Raw genomic sequence first — 19,935 nt, forward strand, 5'->3', positions numbered from 1 at the left:
CCTCAAAGAGCGATTTCGGATGCTAGCGCTGGACCAAACTCTCCCCAACTCCATCAAAGAGACTTGTTGTGCACCATTGACCTTCAGTACGCATATTTTCATGTTCCAATTTACATTAAAAAATCGAAAATGCCTGCGGTTTCAGGTAGCGTCAGAGCACTTCCAGTACAAAGTCTTCTAGTTTGGGCTAAAACTAGCACCCCTCATGTTCTCGAAATGCATGGCAGTTGTAGCTGCTTTTCTCATCCAGGGGATACTCATCAAAGTCAATCTATGAATAATCCCCGCCCATGTGCGGGATCCCGGAGCATATAGAAAATACATATATAAATATATATATGCATATGTGAAAACATATACATGCAGCCTAAAATATTTCCCAAATGGCAAAAATGCTTAAATTACATAGGTTTGCATAGTAGCACCTATACTCTCCCAACCCCTAAGGAAGAAAGAGAGCAGTAAACATTTGTCATGCAACAATGCTTTATTGCCATAGAAAAACCTGTAATTGCATGCATTTGCCAGTAGGCTGCAGTAGAGTATAAAGAAACAAAGAAAACTGACACCTTGCCTTTAAGGCATTAGAGTAGGGGTACCGTGCCTTTAAGACCTGTAGGCGACACCCTGCTCCCATGATGCACCACAGGTGGCAGTTAGGTCAGTTATTTTTTCCCGCTCCTTCTGAGAGGATCCTGGAGCTTGAGCTCTTCAGTTTTATTCACTAAAACTGATTTTGGAGAGATTTTTTCAGAAAATTCTGCATTTTCTGGTTTCTAAAGGCTTCTGCTGCTGGTTTTGTGAACTTCCATAAATTTTTTCCAGTCAGAATGCCAGCCTTATTCAGGAAATGTCCTTCATGTGACAAGAAAATGGCACTGGCAGATCCACACTGTGTGTGTATTGTGTGTCTTCCATCCTCACACAATCCTGACCAGTGCCACCATTGCCAGAAGTTCTCCAGGCGAACTCTGCGCGACAGGGAACGCATTAAACGTCATGTTCTGCTGGAAAAGGACAAGAGTCATCAGGTGGGTGGCCATGGAGGCCCCAGGACATCATCTTCCACCAAGCAACGTCAAAAGCGGCGACGTTCCACCTCTCCTGACCCTAGGAAGAGGAAGGGGACGAGAGATTCACCGTCGACGTCGAAGTCGCTGTTGAAGAGGCCCAGACACTCTTCAGGAACACCATCTCGACGTTGAGAGTCTCCACCGCATGCAAGTAAGTCTGCGTCGAGGCACCACACTTCGGGCTCGAAGGCTTTGGGTGCTGAGAGACCTAAGTCTACGTCGACGTCGAGGCTTCCGTCTACGTCGAGACACTCTCCACCACCATTGATGGGGTCAGCGTCGAGAGTAATGACGGCTAACATCTCGCCGCCGTCGAGAGGATCACCGAGGTCCCATCACTCAACGTCAAGAAGATCGACGTCGATACGAAGGCATGGAGATTCGCTGTCGACACAACGTCGTGAAAGATCGCTGTCGACTCGACGTCATGGCAGATCACCGTCGACTCGACCACGCCGAAGATCGTCGTCGAGGTCCCCTCATCGCCGCAGGCGATTGACATCAAGGCAATCGAGACCTCATTTGACACCGATGGTGACCCAGACCTCATCGCCGTCGAAGCACTCGACGCCGAGAGAAGAGGTCATAGGAATTGCGGAGTCCCTGGCGCAGTCAGTTCCTGGGTCAAATCATCTTCAGGAGACCGGTCATCGTCTCCAGGACTGCACATTGTGGAGATCTCACCAGAAGCATCCCCCAAACCTGCGGAGGGGAGGTCCCACAGTCTGTCACCTCGCCGTCCGCAAGGTGCTGTGTCAGGTGGCCGTAGTAGTCAGGACTCGGATTACTCCCGCACGTATTCACCATCCGGGCCCACTCCTCGGACAAGCACTCCGGCTGGACCCTCGAAGTCTCCCCCTAGGAGACCAAGATCGCCTCCCAGGCCAAGATCACCTCCCAGACCAAGGGTGCCTTCCAGACCAAGATCGCCCTCTACACGTCGGTCTAGGTCCAGGGGTCGTCACAGCCGTCATCACGACAGGCCCCATAAGAGGAGGCGCACAAAATCACCTACATGGTCTTCCTCTACGAGATCTACGGTCCGGGACTACTCTCCGACCTTCTCCTCAACGCCTCCATCACGGGTGTCGCCCATAGATGACATCTTGACCTTCACAGATGTTCTGGGTAGGGGTGCAAAGAAACTCAACATCACTTTGCATACCCCGGTGGTTCCCACGTCTGTCATCTTTGACACTTTGCATCACCGGACAGCTCCTAGACCGCTGCTACCACTGGTGCATGGATTCTTGGAACCGGCTATGGCCAACCTTCCTCACCCCTGCGACGGTGGGTTCCGTGCCATCCAGAATCGCCAAAAAGTACAAGGCTCCAGCAGATGACCCCTTGTTTCTCAGGGCTGACCCACCAGCGGACTCGGTCATTGTGGCCGCAGCCATGAAGTCCCACTCCGCTTCTACCTCATCCTCTGTGCCTCCTGAGAAGGATAGCAAACAGATGGACTCATATGGGAGGAAGATGTGCAACACTTCAGCGTCATCAATGAAGGTTGCGAGTGCCTCTGCCCTTCTCGGGAGATACAACAGATCACTTTGGGACTCCCTCACACGTTTCTCGGAGAAGCTTCCCAAAGAAGACCGGCAGGATTACACTGAAATTCTACAGGAAGGAGGGCTAGTAGCCAATCAGGTAATAAGTGCTGCAGCGGACCCTTCAGATCTCGCCGCTCATGGCTACTCCCATGGAGTTTGTTCACGACGCTCGGCCTGGCTGCGCCTCACAGGCCTCAAGCCTGATGCACAGAAGACAATTCTAAACCTCCCATTTAATGGCTCATTTCTGCTTGGGGCTCACACTGATGACGAGATGACCAAGATGAAGGCTGAGATCCATCTCGGTCACAGCTGTTGGTCTGGAAAAGCGCAAGGAGTTCAAGAAACGTTTCCGTCAGGGCGACAAACATTCGTTTCAACAGAGGGTTCAAACCCCTCAATGGTCCTCCCAGAACCAACAAAGATCCCAGTTCCAACAAAGACGCCCTGGGAGAGGTAGAGGCAACAACAACACCAGACAACAGTCCACCTCCAAGCAGCCTCCCAAGCCTTGAGTCGTTGCTTCCTCCGCAACCGTTCGCCACTCCGTTGGGAGGGACTGTAACTTGTCACCTGGAAAAGTGGAAAGCCATAACAAGAGACAAATGGGTGCTGAATATTGTGCAAAATGGTTACTTGCTGAGGTTCAAGTCTCCTACTCCGCAAGTTCCCCCGCAATTCAAGCTCCTTCCTCAAATTCAAAGTCAGCTTTTGAAAGACGAAGTATCTACCCTTCTCGCAAAGAGGGCCATAGAGGATGTCCCTCCCATTCGAAGAAATCAGGGAGTATACTCTCGCTACTTTCTAGTCTAAAAGCAGAGAGTAGCCGAAGAGTACAGACGTATCCTCGACCTGCGCCTGCTGAACAGGTTTATCAGAAAGGAGAAATTTCATATGCTAGCCCTGCACCAGATCATTCCACACCTTCACCAGGGAGACTGGATGCTTGCCATTGACCTGCAGGACGCCTACTTTCACATTCCTGTCTCAGTGAAACATCACAAATTTCTCAGGTTTCAGATTTCCCGTCACCACTACCAGTATCTGGTGCTTCCGTTCGGCCTCAAGTCCGCCCCATGGACATTCTCCAAGTGCATGGCGCTGGTGGCTGCCTTCCTCCGCAGGCGGAAGATCTTGGTCTACCCCTACCTAGACGACTGGCTCCTAAAAAGCTCCGCACCGGTTCTGCTTCAGAGCCATCTCTCTTACTGTCTCAACTGGATGCATTCTTTGGGGTTGCAAGTCAACTACAAGAAGTCGGTCCTCAACCCCACCCAACGAATACACTATCTGGGTGTCTTCTTGGACTCCGTAGAGGCAAGCGTGTGTCCTTCGGAGGAGAGGTTGTCATCAATGCTTCTGAAGTGCCGCACCCTGCTCGACACCCAAAGTCCTACAGCCAGACAAGTGTTGTCACTACTGGGATCGATGGCCTCGTGCATCTACATTGTGCCCAATGTACGCCTTCACATGAGGCCTCTGCAGCAGGCACTCGAGGACCAATGGTCTCAGAGGTCAGGCCACTGGGAAGATCGCGTCTCTCTCCATCAAGTTGCCAGAGACTCCATCAGATGGTGGATGAAACGTTCTCACCTGCTGCAAGGAGTTCCGTTTTATCAGTTGCCTCCAACGCAGACAGTGGTCACGGATGCCTCACTGCACGGCTGGGGTGCTCATATGGACCAGCTGCAGGTACAAGGTCTCTGGTTCGAGACAGAAAGAAGCTATCATATCAACTTCTTGGAACTACGGGCTATCTATCTGGCGCTCAAATTCCTGTATCCGTCTCTGCACTCAAGCCACATTCAAGTTCAGACAGACCACACAACAATGATGTTCTATCTGAAAAAACAAGGAGGCACCAGGTCACGAGTTCTGTCTCTGGAAGCTCAATCCATTTGGCTGTGGCTTCTAGCGAGGGGTCTCTCCATCGTTGCAGTTCACCTCCGAGGAATCCTGAATGTTCAGGCGGACGGCCTAAGCAGAGACGTTGTAGAAGCGCACGACTGGGTGCTCAACTAAGACGTCGCGCAGGAGGTGTTTCTACAATGGGGAGTGCCAGACATAGATCTGTTCGCAGACGCGGCAAAAGCGAAATGCCCAGTCTGCGCGTCCAGATTCCCCCAGCAGGGATCACGGGGAATGCACTTTTGATCAGCAGGTCTCAGACATTGCTGTACGCTTTTCCTCCACTGCCTCTGATCACGACGGTAATACAGAAATTCTACAGGCCCAACACCAAGATGATCCTGATAGCGCTGGAGGGGCCACGGCAGTGGTGGTACCCGGATCTCCTCCAGCTGTCAGAGATTCCTCACCGGAGGCTGCCCTGCCGCCCACATTTGCTGACCAAGGACGAGGGGAGGGTGTTTCACCCCAATCTCCCTTCCCTTCGATTGACGGCATGGCTCCTGAGGTCATCCAGTATGGCCATCTAAACCTCTCTGCGGACTGTGTGGACATCCTGAGGGAAGCAAAGAGGTCCTCCACTAGAAAGTCTTATGCTTTCAAGTGGAAGAGATTTTACATTTGGTGTATGGACAATGCTCTTGATCCGATTAAAGGTCAGGAGCAGGTGGTTCTCCCATACTTATTACATTTGGCAAGGTTAGGCCTGAAGTAACCTTCCATCAGGGTTCACTTAGCGGCAATAATAGCCTATAGGAAGTCTCCTTCCCAGACCTCATTCTTCCTCATGCCTGTGGTCAAAGATTTCTTAGAGGGGCTTAAGAAAGTGTTTCCACCAGTGAGGTACCCCTCTCCTCCCTCGGAGCTTAACATCGTACTTACCAAGTTGATGGGTGCTCCTTTGGAGCCTATTCACAAGGCATCTTTGCAGCACTTGACCTGGAAAGCTGCCTTTTTGGTAGCCGTCACCTCAGCCCGCTGGGTGAGCGAGATCCAGGCCCTGTGTTGCAAGAAGCCTTACACAGTGTTTCATGCCAATAAAGTGATGCTGAGAACACATCTAGGCTTCCTGCCCAAGGTTGTCTCGGATTTCCATATCAATCAGACCATCACTCTACCTACTTTCTTCCCTCAACCAACCACTCCCCGGAGAGGTCTTTACACTCTCTAGGTCTCCAGAGGGCTTTGCAATTTTACCTGGCTGGAACTCTTCCACTTAGGAAGTCTGACCGGCTCTTTGTTAATTATGGTACATAACTAACTGTCAGCTTCAAAAAGGTCTATCGTCTCCTGTATAGCTCTGTCTTACCAATTAGCTAACAAAGCTTTACAGGGCAAACCTCATGCACACTCTACCAGAGGGAAAGCTTCTACAACAGCTCTCCTTCGCAACATTCCAATATTCGAGATTTGTAAAGCGGCTATATGGCATTCAGTACATACCTTTACCCGCCATTACTGCCTAGATTCAGATGCACATGCCGATGCCCACGTGGTACAGGCCTCTTTGAGGAATTTGTTTGCATAACTGCATTATAATTGTGATGTTGATTAATTTTTTTTGCTGTTTACTTGATTGCTCGTCCGCGAGACTTTGGGTATGGGCTTGCTAATCTATTCATAGATTATGACTATTGATGAGTATCCCCTGGATGAGAAGGATTAGTTACCTGTAATCCTAGTTCTCATCTAGGGGTATACTCATCAAAGTCATAAGGGCCCCACCCACCTCCCCGGACGAGCATTCTTGCAAAGTTATGGTACGTTAATTACAGATTTACTCAGGTGTTTATGCACCTCCAAAAAGAACTGACCTAACTGCCACCTGTGGTGCATCATGGGAGCAGGGGGTCGTCTACAGGTCTTAAAGGCACGGTACCCCATCTCTAATGCCTTAAAAGCAAGGTGTTAGTTATCTTTGTTTCTTTATACTCTACTGCAGCCTACTGGCAGATGCCTGCAATTACAGGTTTTTCTATGGCAATAAAGCATTGTTGTATGACAAATGTTTACTGCTCTCTTTCTTCCTTAGGGGTTGGGAGAGTATAGGTGCTACTATGCAAACCTATGTAATGTCAGCATTTTTGCCATTTGGGATATATTTTAAGCTGCATGTATATGTTTATATATGTAGTTCCTATATGCTGCGGGATCCTGTACATGGGTGGGGATTATTCATAGATTATGACTTTGATGAGTATACCCCTGGATGAGAACTAGGATTACAGGTAAGTAACTAATCCTTCTACGCAAGCAGAAGATCTTCATCTATCCGTACTTAGACAACTGGTTGCTGAAAAGTTTGTCACCAGCTCTGCTGCAGAAACACCTTCGATGCTGTATTTGAATGCTAGGCTGTCTAGGCCTACAGATCAATAAAAAAAAAATCTATTTTCAACCCAACCCAAAAGATCCAATATCTGGAGGCTACTCTGGATACCGTAAGCATAAGCATGTGTCCTTCAGAGGAGAGGTTTTCTTCAATAACCAAATGCCACAATCTCCTCCGCACAAGCTTTCCCACGGCCAGACAGGGGCCCTTCCTTCTGGGCTCGATGGCTTACTGCATCTTTTTATCTTTTATTATTATTATATTTATTAGGGTACTAGCTGTACCCTGCCACGCGTTGCTGTGGCTCAGTCTGGTTAAATGGAAGAGAAAGAAAAGAGTAAGCGCACGTTTCTAATATGTTTAATTTCCCAATGCTTGTGGGCACACAATATGTTTTTGTGACTATTGTCACGTTGTGTATATATAAACACGCGTTATGTTGGAAAGTGCACCAACTCCTCCCCCCTCCCTCCACCCACTTCCTGGCCTGCCATCCTGACACCAACTGTTCATCCTAATATATGTAGACTATTGTCTCTATACGTCCTTTCTTAATGTTACAAAGTGAATCAACTCCTCCCCCTCACTCCGCCCACTTCCTGGTCTGCCATCCCGACACCAACTGTCCATCCTAATATATGTAGACTTATTGTCTCTCTGCGTCCCTTGTAGTTGTTGCGCAGCAACAAAATCGATAGGGTCTGTTCCGTCTTTCCATTAAAAACACGTGCGTATTGGACACGCGCGTATTCGAATCCAACGTTGTGTATATATAAACACGCGCTAAAGTTGCAAAGTGTACCAACTCCTCCCCCCTCCCTCCACCCACTTCCCGGTCTGCCATCCTGACACCAACTGTTCATCCTAATATATGTAGACTATTGTCTATGCGTCCCTTGTAGTTTTTGCATAGCAACCAAATCGATAGGGTCTGTTCGGCCTTTCGATTAAAAACACGTGCGTATTCGGCGCTCGCGTATTGGAATCCAACGTTGTGCATATAAAAACACCCCCCTATTTGAATCCAACGTTGTGTCAAAATTTCAAAGCACTCTGTGAAGAACTTTCGGAGATTTGCATTTTTGAACAAACAAACATTTACATTTTTATTTATATAGATACAGTAAACACAAAACATGTTACACTTCTTTAAGTTACACAATATGTCGGGCTTAATACAAATTAGACGTTCTTGAAGCCTTAACATGAAAATGTGTGCCATAAAAGATGCAGTGCTACCCTTTTTTATCTCTCCCCACCCCAGAATTAAAAGTAACCCATTCAAACAAGAGCTGCAGTACAGGCACATCCCCATATCTCAATATTACAATTCAAGCAATAGTTTAGATAAACAGGTTAATGACAAACGTCCGTGCCTCAATAATTAATCCTAATACTACTTTATTCTACATTACCTCCATAGCCGGGGTTGCATCTGTGGTTAAAGGGTCTTTTCCAGCTAGGCATGTTTGGTATAACCCCCAGATGTTTTTGGGACAACGTCGTGGGGGTAACAGCTCGCTATACAGTTCAGTCTGAGTGTTACAGTACAGCATGTCTCGTGACTACTCCTGCATATTGGGCAGAGGGCCACGCGCCTAACGCATTGCTAGTCTACGCTTTGCAATTAAGACACCCATTTCGATCAGTCATCTAACTCTCTTCTTTAGTTTTCGGGGGATAGTGGAGTCTCAGTGATATCGCTTAGTGTTTGAAAAACCATTTCCCAGTACCTGGCTATGGCTGGGCACAACCAGGCTATGTGTAGGAAACCTACCGGGCTCCCCCTACATTCCTCACACTCAGCTGTAACGCGAAGCCCAGTGTGAAATAAGCGCTCCGGTATATAGTAGACTCTATGCAAATATTTAAAGTGAATTAGTCGATGTCGACTGTTGAGTGACACTCTGCGGGATCTCTCTCAACTATCGTAGTCTATATTGAGGCCTAGGTCCCGTTGCCACTCTAGTCTTCGTATTGCAGTTCTATAAATATTAGACACTAATTTGGTGGGAGTTTCAGCATAAGTGGAAGTGGGGTGACCTCAGGGGGTTCTTCCATATCTTCGCCTTGAACCGCACGCAAGGCGTGCGTCACCCTAGGATAGTGAAACTTGACTAATGGGTATGCTTATCTCCTTTATGTATCTATATACTTTCAATGTAATTATGAATCTATATATTTATCACTTTCTTCTAATTTAGCATTTCCAATGCACTACCCTATTTCTTAGCCTATACTTCGCTCAATATATCTTCTAGCCCAATCTTCTGACTCATCTCAAACTTCTTCTTCTACTCCTTCCAATGCACTACCCTATCTCTCATCCTATACATCTATCAATATATCCTCTACATCCACTCTCTAATTTATCCCAAACCCCATACCACTACTCTGATTGCCAAAATAACCCTTTCAAGACTCTCTCCTACTCTACCCCTCCTTGCATCATCTGACACCTCTTTTACTATACCGATCCCCTAAAACAAACCTTTCTAAACTCTTCCCTCTGAGTCCTCCCCTCTAAAACTCCTTTTTACTCACCCAAAAGCCTCCTCCAACTGCTAAGACCTAAAAAAAAAAATCCTTCACTCTTTTATCCATTCACTATCCTTTTCAATCGAAATTAACAGACTAACATGTTCACTTCTCGAATTCCATATTAAACTATATTAATATACTACCCAAATAACTGAATAACATATCCACTACTCAAATTACTTCATATTTTTTTACTATACTAATTTTCAACAATAATTCTGTATGGGTTCCGGAGTGGCGTGCTACTCGCCAGAAAAGCGCTTCAACACCCATCAGGGGTAACAAGTGCTATATGAATGCAAATCTTTCTTCCCCTTTTATCCATCCGCTATCCTTCTCACTCCAAGTAACTGACTAATATCCACCGCTGAAATTACTTCATATTTTACCATATTAATTCACCACTAATCCTTTGTAGGCTTCCTGAATAGCATGCGTCAACAAGCGCTATATAAATACAAACCTTTGTCCTCCTCTATCCTTCTGCTATCATTCCAAATCCAAATAACTGACTAACCTATCCACCACTTAAAATGTACTAGCATGTTTCACTATACTAATTCAACACTAATCCTCTATGGGTCCCGGAGTAGCGTGCTACTCGCCGAAAAAGCGATTTGACGCCTCGTCAGGGGTAGTAAGCGCTATGTAAATGCAATTGCAATACAATACACCATACAGAAAATCTCCCACACAGGTTTCCTTTTTCCAGATACCTCTGGTTAAGGACTTCCTTGAAGGATTGAAAAAAGTCTATCCACCGCTTAGATCTCCCTATCCTCCATGAGAACGTAATGGGCCTTTCTAAGTTGATGGGCCCCCCATGAAAACCCATTCATAAAGCTTGTGTCATTGCCCTTCCCAAATGCTGGCTTTGATTTGTAAATAGGCTTGTTAGTCCCTCTTTAGTACCACCTTGTCTTCATTTGTCACCTCCCATGGCAAATGGCCCTTTTACTTCGGTTATTACACAGTACGTGTTAATTGGTCTGTCTACGTGCCGTGCTTACATTTAATCCGTGGTGGCTTCCTTACCACCCTGCCCTCCGTGCCTTCTTTAACCCCACCCTCCCTACCGCTGTCTGTGCGTTCTTCCCGCCGCCCGCCACCCCGTTGTCCGTGCCTTCTTTAACCCCCGCCCTCCGGGCCTTCTTTAACCCCCACCCTCCGTGCCTTCTTTAACCCCCACCCTCTCTACCCCTGTCTGTGCCTTCGTCACCACGCCCGCCCTCCCTCCCGTTGTCCTTGATGTCTACCTTACACCCACCCTCCCTCCTGTTGTCTGTGGTGCCTACTTATTGGCTATGCCAATGTTTTTATTTATTTATGTTTTTCTCACATGTAACACTGTACGTTTCCTACAGTCAGCCTACCTCAAATGAAAATTCTACAGTAAAAGCACGCAACAGGAATGCGCCATCCGGGGACCAGATCTGACATCTTATTCACAACGCCTTCTTTATTACAGAGCGGTAGATTCACAAAGCAGGGCATGTGTTCCATTTTGTATGGCATTGATACAGATAGTTGCTAGGTCCATTCTAATCAGAAAGGCAGACGTGTATGATGCGCTGTGGTGATTGGCTGTCAATTAAACTTTAGAGTTTAGGGTTTTTCAATGCTTTTAGCACAAAGTACTGAGAGCAGTGCACCCGCTGCCACCCTCTAGACTGAGCAGTGTACAGCTAGTTACAAAAGAAAGCAAAATCGTGCAATGCTACGGGGGAATTGAGGGGCTTCGGTCAGATGACCCGTGTGTTGAAACAGGGATTTTCAAAGAACATGGCAGTTGGGCGTGGTACATCAACAGGCTTTAAAGACAAACATTTGCAATGCTATAGGTCTCGCATTTACGCAAGTTTGAGCTATTGGTATTGTAAATAACAATGCGCTTTATATTTATGTTTTAAAAACTAAAACATAAATAAAAGGCACTGTCATTTACAATGCTAATTTCTCAAACTCGCGTAAATGCGAGACCTATTGCATTGCAAATGCTTGTTTTTCATCTTCCAAGCAGTCCATCTCTTGAGGGATAGTTTCATGCATTACATTGTTTTTCCAGCTGACTAGTAAACAACTCCCTGGTAAACCTAAGGCTCATTCCACCAGGGGAAAGGCCTCTACTACGGCCCTCCTCAAGAATGTACCGATTGCAGAAATCTGTAAAGCTGCCACATGGCGGTCAATGCACACATTTGCTCCCACTATTGTTTAGACTCTGACAGTCAGCCAGATGCTCAGTTTGGGCAAGCCTCTTTAAGGAACCTGTGTAGATAAATTCTCCTATACTGGTGTTTGTCTGCAGGATTGTGTGGATGGGCTGGATTCAGTGCTTATAACTATTGATGAGTATCCCCGGGAAGAGAAGGATAAGTTCTCTTCCAGGGGATACTCATCAATAGTCATAAGCACTGAATAGTCCCGCCCACGTGCGGGACCCCGGAGCAATAGCCAATAATATGCATATATCTACATATATATATATATAAATACATATAAATACGCATAAAATAAGCATATATATATAGATAATATGCATATACATATACATATGCAGCCCAATATAACCATACTAGGCTCAAAAAACTGCCACAATAGCCTGTAAAATCTTTACATTTGCTAAATAAAGACATATAAAACACATTATATGATAATGTAAAGAAGAAAACACTGCCTAGGTTTTCTTTGAAACACACAACCTTTATTTTCAAAGGTAAAAACAGGCAGGATCATAGAGGCAGATTTAGCCTAGATAGGCTGCATTGTAACAACAGAAAAAATCTGGCGCCATGCCTTTAAGACCTCTGTGAGCCTCCAGGCTCCCATCATGCACCACAGGTGACAGTTAGGTCAGTTCTTTTTTCCGGCTCCTTCTGTGAGGATCCTGGAGCATTGAGCTCGCCAGTTGGTGATATATTTTCACTTTCTTCTGGTATTTCTCTAATTTTTTCGTCTTTACTCGACGTCTTTAGTCATTATCTGACTAATCCAACAATTTTTTACTGTTTTTTGGCTATTTTTCCAGTCACAATGCCGGCCTTATTTGCTAAGTGTCCGGCCTGTGGTAAAAAAATGGCTAAGACAGACCCTCATTCGGTCTGTGTAGCTTGTCTACCTTCTTCTCACAAGCCAGAACTTTGCTACCACTGCAGCAAACTTTCAAGTAGAACTTTGAGAGAGAGAGAGAGAAGAGCAGGCTTCAGTCCCTGCATGACAGGAGAAACTGTGAGTGGAAGAGAAGATGTTCACTCTAGGAAGCCTTCTTCTCAGCGCAAGGACAAAGGGGAGAAGAGAAAACATCGGTCTCCTTCAACTTCGAGGGACAGATCTTCTTCCAAGGTACCTGTGTGCTCAAAATCGGCATCGAACTCGCCGTCGCGGCATACGTCGACGTCGAAGCATCCCTGGACGTCAAAGAAGAATTCACCGTCTAAGCAAGGTGAGAAGCGACATGAGCGTAGGCGGTCCCGGTCTGTATCGCCTACGACTGCAAGAGGACGGAACTCGACGTCGTCTCATCGACGTCGACGGTCACCGTCGAGAGGCTCGAGACATCAGTCAAGGTCGCCGTCGAGAGGTGCCATGACGTCGACGTCGAACCGGGCAGTAGAGGTTTCGACGTCGAAGAGCCCTAGTCATGCGACGTCGAGGCACATGACGCAGAGAAAGTCATCGCCGTCGAAATGCCCGACGTCGACGCCGAAGAGGCATTCGTCGTCGAAGAGGTTGCCGCCGAGGAGGTTGCCGCCGAGGAAATCGCCGCCGAGGAGATCGCCGCCGAGGAAGTCGCCGTTGGAAAGATCGACGTCGAAGAGGATGTCGTCGACGTCTCCTGCTGCAAAGAGGCCTAGAACGGTGTCCAAAGACCGGTCTAAGGTTTCTAGGTCTTCTGGGAGATCCTCTTCCTCACCTGAGTTGCGGATTGTACAAATCTCTCCAGAGCCTTCAAGAGCGCCTTCACCTACAGGGGCTAACATCTCGCCACGATGGCTGGGTGAGCTCAGAGACAGGAAGATAAGAAAAATTAACCTTCCAAGGTCTCGTTCCAGGTCTCCGGTGTCTGCTAGATCAAGGTCACCTCTGGTACGGGTGGTACACTCTGTAATACGACGTGAGCGTACTCCACCGAGAAAGTCTCCATTGGAGAGGAGTCGAGCTTCACCATCTCCTAGGTCTTCTCGTCATCACTCTTCCAGGAGACGCGATACTAGATCTTCGACAAGGTCTACCAATTCAAAGAGGAACTACTCTCCAACGCTGTCATCAACTCCTCCGAGTAGGATTTCACCTATTGATGACGTGATTTATTTTAATGAGGTTCTCTGTCGTGGTGCAGCGAAACTTCATATCGAGATGCCTGTCTCTACTGCTAAGACAACGGTCATTTTTGAGACCTTACATCAGAAGTTGTCATCAAGGCCTTTACTTCCTCTGGTTCCGGGTCTGTTGGAACCTGCGGAGCACAAATTCTTGACCCCGGCATCCTTAGGAGCAGTTCCTTCACGGATCGCAAAGAAATATAAAGCACCGGACAATGATCCTTTATTTCTGAGGTCTGAGCCACAACCTGATTCAGTCATCGTCTCAGCGGCTCGGAAGAATCAGACAGGAGCGGCATCATCCTCTGTGCCCCCTGATAAGGACAGCAAAGCTATGGACTCAGTAGGAAAGAAATGTGTGCCACTTCTGCTTCCTATATGAAGGTTGCCAGCGCCTCCACTTTGCTGGGTCGCTATGACCGTTCTCTTTGGGATTCCGTGTCTCGCTTTACAGAAAAACTTCCAAAAGAAGACAAGCAGGATTTTCTAGAAATCCTTCATGAAGGTGGGCTAGTGGCTAACCAGGTGATTAGCGCAGCTGCAGATGCTTCCGACTTGTCTACACATGGCTATGCCCATGGACTCTGTGCAAGACGCTCAGCTTGGCTAAGGCTTACGGGTCTTAAGCCTGAAGCGCAACACCGTATTCTGAATCTGCCGTTCAACGGTAAATCGCTCTTTGGGTCTCATGCTGACGATGAGATGTCAAGAATGAAGACGGAGCTCGATACTGTGAGAGCTGTTGGTCTCGAGAAGAGAAAGGACAACTTTAAGAAAAAATACCGTCCTTATGATCGGAGACAGAACCAGCAGAGGGTTCAAACCCCTCAATGGTCGTCACAACAGAATCAGGGAAGATCTCAGTTCTCCCAGCGTCGTCCTGGTAGAGGAAGAGGTGGCAATTCCAGGCAGTCTGCACCTGGAAACAAGCAGCAGCAACAAAAACAGTGAGTGCTTGCTTCCCCTGAGCCCGTTACCCACTCCTGTGGGGGGAAGTGTTCGTTTTTGCCTGGACGAGTGGAAAAACATAACAAACGACAAATGGGTGCTGAATATTGTGCAAAATGAATATGCAATCAGGTTCAAGTCTCCTCCACCTTCCATCCCTCTTCAAAAGTCTGTGTTCCATCAACTTCATCTTTTGAAGCAGGAGGTGTCTACGTTAATCTTGAAGAAAGCTATCGAGGAGGTCCCGAAGGCACAGCGTCGGCAAGGCGTTTACTCCCGATACTTTCTAGTTCCAAAGAAAGGTCCAAACAAGGAGTTCAGGCCCATACTAGATCTCGGGCGCCTCAATCAGTTCATTCGGCGAGAAAAGTTCAGAATGCTGGCGTTACATCAAATAATTCCACTTCTGCATCAAAGGGACTGGATGTGCTCCATAGATCTTCAAGATGCTTATTTTCACATCCCCATCGCCCCAAAGCATCGGAATTTCTGAGGTTTTGCATACAAACCAGTCATTACCAGTACGCAGTCAGCTCCTCGCACCTTCTCAAAGTGCATGGCAGTCGTAGCGGCTTTCCTAAGGAAGAGACACATTTTCGTCTATCCCTATCTAGACGATTGGCTGCTAAAGAGTGCGTCTCTGAGTCTGCTTCAACAACATCTCATGTTCTGCATACATCAACTGCGGAGACTAGGCCTGCACGTGAACTTCAAAAAGTCTATCCTCAATCCCACACAGAGGATACACTATCTGGGCGCACTTCTAGATTCAAAGGACGCAAAAGCGTATCCTTCGGAGGAGAGACTATCCTCTATTCTCCTCAAGTGCCAAACCTTACTAAAGAATCCACGACTAACGGCCAAACAGATCTCGTCTCTGCTAGGGTCCATGGCGTCTTGCATTTTCCTCGTACCGAACGCCAGGCTGCATATGAGACCTCTGCAGCAGTCGCTGGAAGATCAGTGGTCCCAGTTTTCAAACCATTGGGAGGACAAGCTGTCACTACCTCTGTCAGTACGGATCTCCATTCGATGGTGGATGCAGCGGAGTCATCTGGTAGTGGGAGTGCCCTTTCAAGAGGACATGCCCAGGCGATCGCTGGTGACAGATGCGTCCCTGCAAGGATGGGGAGCCCATCTGGGGTCCCTTCAAGTTCAAGGAGTGTGGTCAGAGAAAGAAAAGCTGTATCACATAAACATGTTGGAACTCAGAGCGGTCCATCTGGCTCTCAAGGCTTTCTTTCCAGCTCTCAAGTCATCCTCTCTGCTTGTTCAGACGGACAATACAACAACGATGTACTATCTGAATCAGCAGGGCGGAACGAGATCCAGACCTCTATCGCTGGAAGCGCAAGCAATCTGGAAGTGGCTTCTGGCTCGGGGTATGACAATTTCAGCTGTCCATCTGCCTGGCGTCCTCAACGTCCAAACAGACGACCTAAGCAGACACTTCGCAGAAGCACATGACTGGGTCTTAAAAGACGAAGTGATAAGAGATGTCTTCCAGGCCTGGGGGTCACCAGAAATCGATCTCTTCGCGGACGCCGACAACGCAAAATGCCGCGTCTTCGCGTCCAGGTACCCACAACGATGGTCCAAGGGGAATGCTCTATGGATGGACTGGTCAGAGACATTACTCTACGCTTTTCCACCGATTCCACTCATTCCCTTGGTGATCAAGAAACTGTACAAGTCGAAGACAGACATGATTCTAGTGGCTCCGGATTGGCCTCGCCAATGGTGGTACCCTGCATCTATCCAAAGTGCCGCACAGGAGGCTTCCTTGCTGTCCGGATCTGCTGACGAGGGAGAACGGCAGAGTGTTCCATCCCAATCTGCCGTCCCTGAAGCTAGCAGTATGGTTCCTGAGTTCGTCCAGTACGGACATCTAGGCCTTTCACAGGACTGTATGCACATTTTAAGAGAGGCACGGAGAGCTTCTACAAGAAAGACGTATGCTTTCAAGTGGAAGCGGTTTTTCATGTGGTGTGCTGCTGAAGGACATGACCCGATTCGAGGTCAGGAACAGGTACTGTTACCATACTTACTTTCTTTGGCCAAAGCAGGTTTACAGTATTCCTCTATTAAGGTCCATCTGGCAGCAATAACAGCATATCGAAAGTCCCCCACCCAGGTGTCTTTCTTTCAAATGCCAGTTGTGAAGGATTTTCTCGAAGGTCTCAGGAAAGTGTATCCTCCCGTGAGGGCTCCTTCACCTCCTTGGGAGCTTAATGTGGTTTTGTCTAAATTGATGGGTCCCCCATTTGAACCTATACACAAGGCTTCCCTTCAACATCTGTCGTGGAAGGTGTCCTTCCTTGTGGCGATCACTTCTGCGCGCAGGGTGAGCGAGATTCAGGCTTTTTGTGCTACAGAACCCTATCTCGTTTTCCATGCGAATAGAGTGGTGCTTCGGACTCATCCCAGATTCCTTCCTAAGGTAGTCTCGGATTTTCACATTAACCAATCAGTGACACTACCTACGTTTTTTGCTAATCCGAGCTCTTCAGCTGAAAAAGCTCTACATTCTTTGGATTTAAAAAGAGGTTTGAAGTTTTACCTTGATAAAACTAAAAGTGTTCGAAAGACTGATCATTTGTTTGTAAACTACGGTCCTCTGAATACGGGCTTGCCTGCATCCAAGAGGTCCATTTCTAGATGGATTGTGTCATGCATTTTGTTATGTTATCAGTTGGCACGAAAACAGCTCCCGGGTAGACCGAGAGCTCACTCCACTAGAGAAAAGGCTGCTACTATAGCAATGCTTAAAAATGTTCCTGTTCATGAAATTTGTAAGGCAGCTACATGGCGTTCGGTTCACACCTTTTCTCGCCATTACTGCCTTGATTGTGATACTCAGGCGGATGCTCAGGTTGGTCAAGCATCCCTGAGGAATTTGTTTGGGTAATATCTATATGAGTGTATCGTTTAGAGAGTCTGATATTGGTCCGCAGGGTATGGGATGGGCTTGCTACTCTATTCAGTGCTTATGACTATTGATGAGTATCCCCTGGAAGAGAAGGATTAGTTACTTACCTGTAATCCTAGTTCTCTTCCAGGGGTATACTCATCAAAGTCATAAGCACACCCACCCGCCTCCCCGGACTAATATCAGAACTATCTCTTTTACATATTACCCATGCAGTTATCACACTGTTATACGCCGTCCAAAAGAACTGACCTAACTGTCACCTGTGGTGCATGATGGGAGCCTGGAGGCTCACAGAGGTCTTAAAGGCACGGCGCCAGATTTTTTCTGTTGTTACAATGCAGCCTATCTAGGCTAAATCTGCCTCTATGATCCTGCCTGTTTTTACCTTTGAAAATAAAGGTTGTGTGTTTCAAAGAACACATAGGCAGTGTTTTCTTCTTTACATTATCATATAATGTGTTTTATATGTCTTTATTTAGCAAATGTAAAGATTTTACAGGCTATTGTGGCAGTTTTTTTAGCCTAGTATGGTTATATTGGGCTGCATATGTATATGTATATGATCTATATATATATGGTTATTTTATGCGTATTTATATGTATTTATATATATATATATGTAGATATATGCATATTATTGGCTATTGCTCCGGGGTCCCGCACGTGGGCGGGACTATTCAGTGCTTATGACTTTGATGAGTATACCCCTGGAAGAGAACTAGGATTATAGGTAAGTAACTAATCCTTCCTTACCTGTAAACGCCTTCAAGCTGGTACTACGAATTCAGTGCATAGCACAAACCACTGGGGTCAGATGCACCCTCCTAAGAGAGATCGAAGATGCGGTTGAGAGTGTCAAGAGACTGGAGTCCCGGTGACCTGACCACCCGAAACTCCAACATGCAGTACTTGAGGCCGAAGAGGAGGTGGCGAGGCAGACTGAGAGGCTCCGGTGCTTTGACTACAAACAGTATCTTGAGCAAACTTACGCGGAAGGGGGCAAGTCAGGGTCCCTTCTAGCATGGCTGCCTCACCCAATAGGCAGGGGCGCCCACTGGTGGAAATAGAGGACAAAGAGGTCACCAGACACTATGCACAGGGGAAGATCAATTATGTCTTCGCTAAATACTAGACTGTATAAGGTATCAACACATTGTGACAGAATGATAACCTGGGAAGATTTGGAGGGCCTACAGGCGAGACAACTGGATCGAACAGAGACAGAGATCCTGGGAACTGATATTGAGTTACAGGAAGTGAGGGCTGCCTTCAAGTGTATGGCTTGTAACAAGACCCCGGGCACTGACGGGTTACCGGTGGAAATTTACGCTGCATATGTAGAAGAACTGGCCCCTGTCTGGTTTCATTCAGGCTGCCCGTGACACTGGGATACTGCTAGAGAGCACCAGGGAGGCCCTCATTGTCCCTGTGCTGAAACCTGGGAAACCGGCACACAACTATACAGCCTACAGGCCAATATCCATGCTGAATTATCCCAGCATTTAATATACGGCGACTCCTGGCTGTCGAGGACTCCCAAAGCCTATGACAAGCCAGAGGCAGCAGTGTTCGCTGTGGCCATCAAGAAGGCCTTTGACAGTCTGGAGTAGCCCTTCCAGTATGAGGTGCTGTCTGCGATGGGACTGGGGGGAGGTTACCTGATGTGGGTTAAATTGCTCTACGGACGCCCCACAGCTAGAATATGTATCGGGGAAACTGTCTCCCTTAGGCAGGCGGTGAAGAGGGGCGAGAGGCAGGGGTGCCCCCTCTCCCCACTGCTGTTTGGTCTTGCCATAGAGCCTCTGGCTTGCAGGGCGAGAAGCGGCAAGACAACAGAGGATTGAGGCTCGGGGAAATGAGACATTACATAGCCCTGCATACGGATGATCTCTGGAATACATCCACTGACCTGACAGGAGCACAATCCATGTTGACACAGTATGGTAGACTATCTGGTCTTAAGGTCAACAGGCAGAAATCAAAACTGTTCCCCATGATGCCCAACAGACCCTCGCCACCTGACCTAGGGGACCTACAATGGGATCTTCAATAACAAAAGAGAGAGTGAGGGAATATTTTCACTTATCAATGTGAGTTGAGAACTCCTGGTCCCCGGAATTAATTACAAAAACAATGGAGGAGTATCCACTCAAAACAGAGAAAACAGAAAAGAGGTTTCTCTGGATATGGGCTTATGTGCTCAATTCAGCACCATGTGCCTCAACCTGTTTTAGGATAATGCATATCCTTATAGAAGACCCCTCACTCACCAACCTAGTTGGTGACATGCTTCATCATCGGGGTCCCACCCCATAGGCCGAGTGCC

At 47.3% G+C, this 19,935-nt stretch overlaps 1 protein-coding gene across 5 annotated transcripts in view; it reads left to right on the forward strand.

The window, feature by feature from the left end:
• Positions 1 to 19,935, forward strand: part of PHF1 (PHD finger protein 1) — an 836,267-nt gene that overhangs the window by 515,087 nt on the left and 301,245 nt on the right. The window lies entirely within an intron of this gene.

The sequence above is a fragment of the Lissotriton helveticus genome, chromosome 5_1 (genome assembly GCF_964261635.1).
Source record: "Lissotriton helveticus chromosome 5_1, aLisHel1.1, whole genome shotgun sequence".
Lineage (NCBI taxonomy): Eukaryota > Metazoa > Chordata > Amphibia > Caudata > Salamandridae > Lissotriton > Lissotriton helveticus.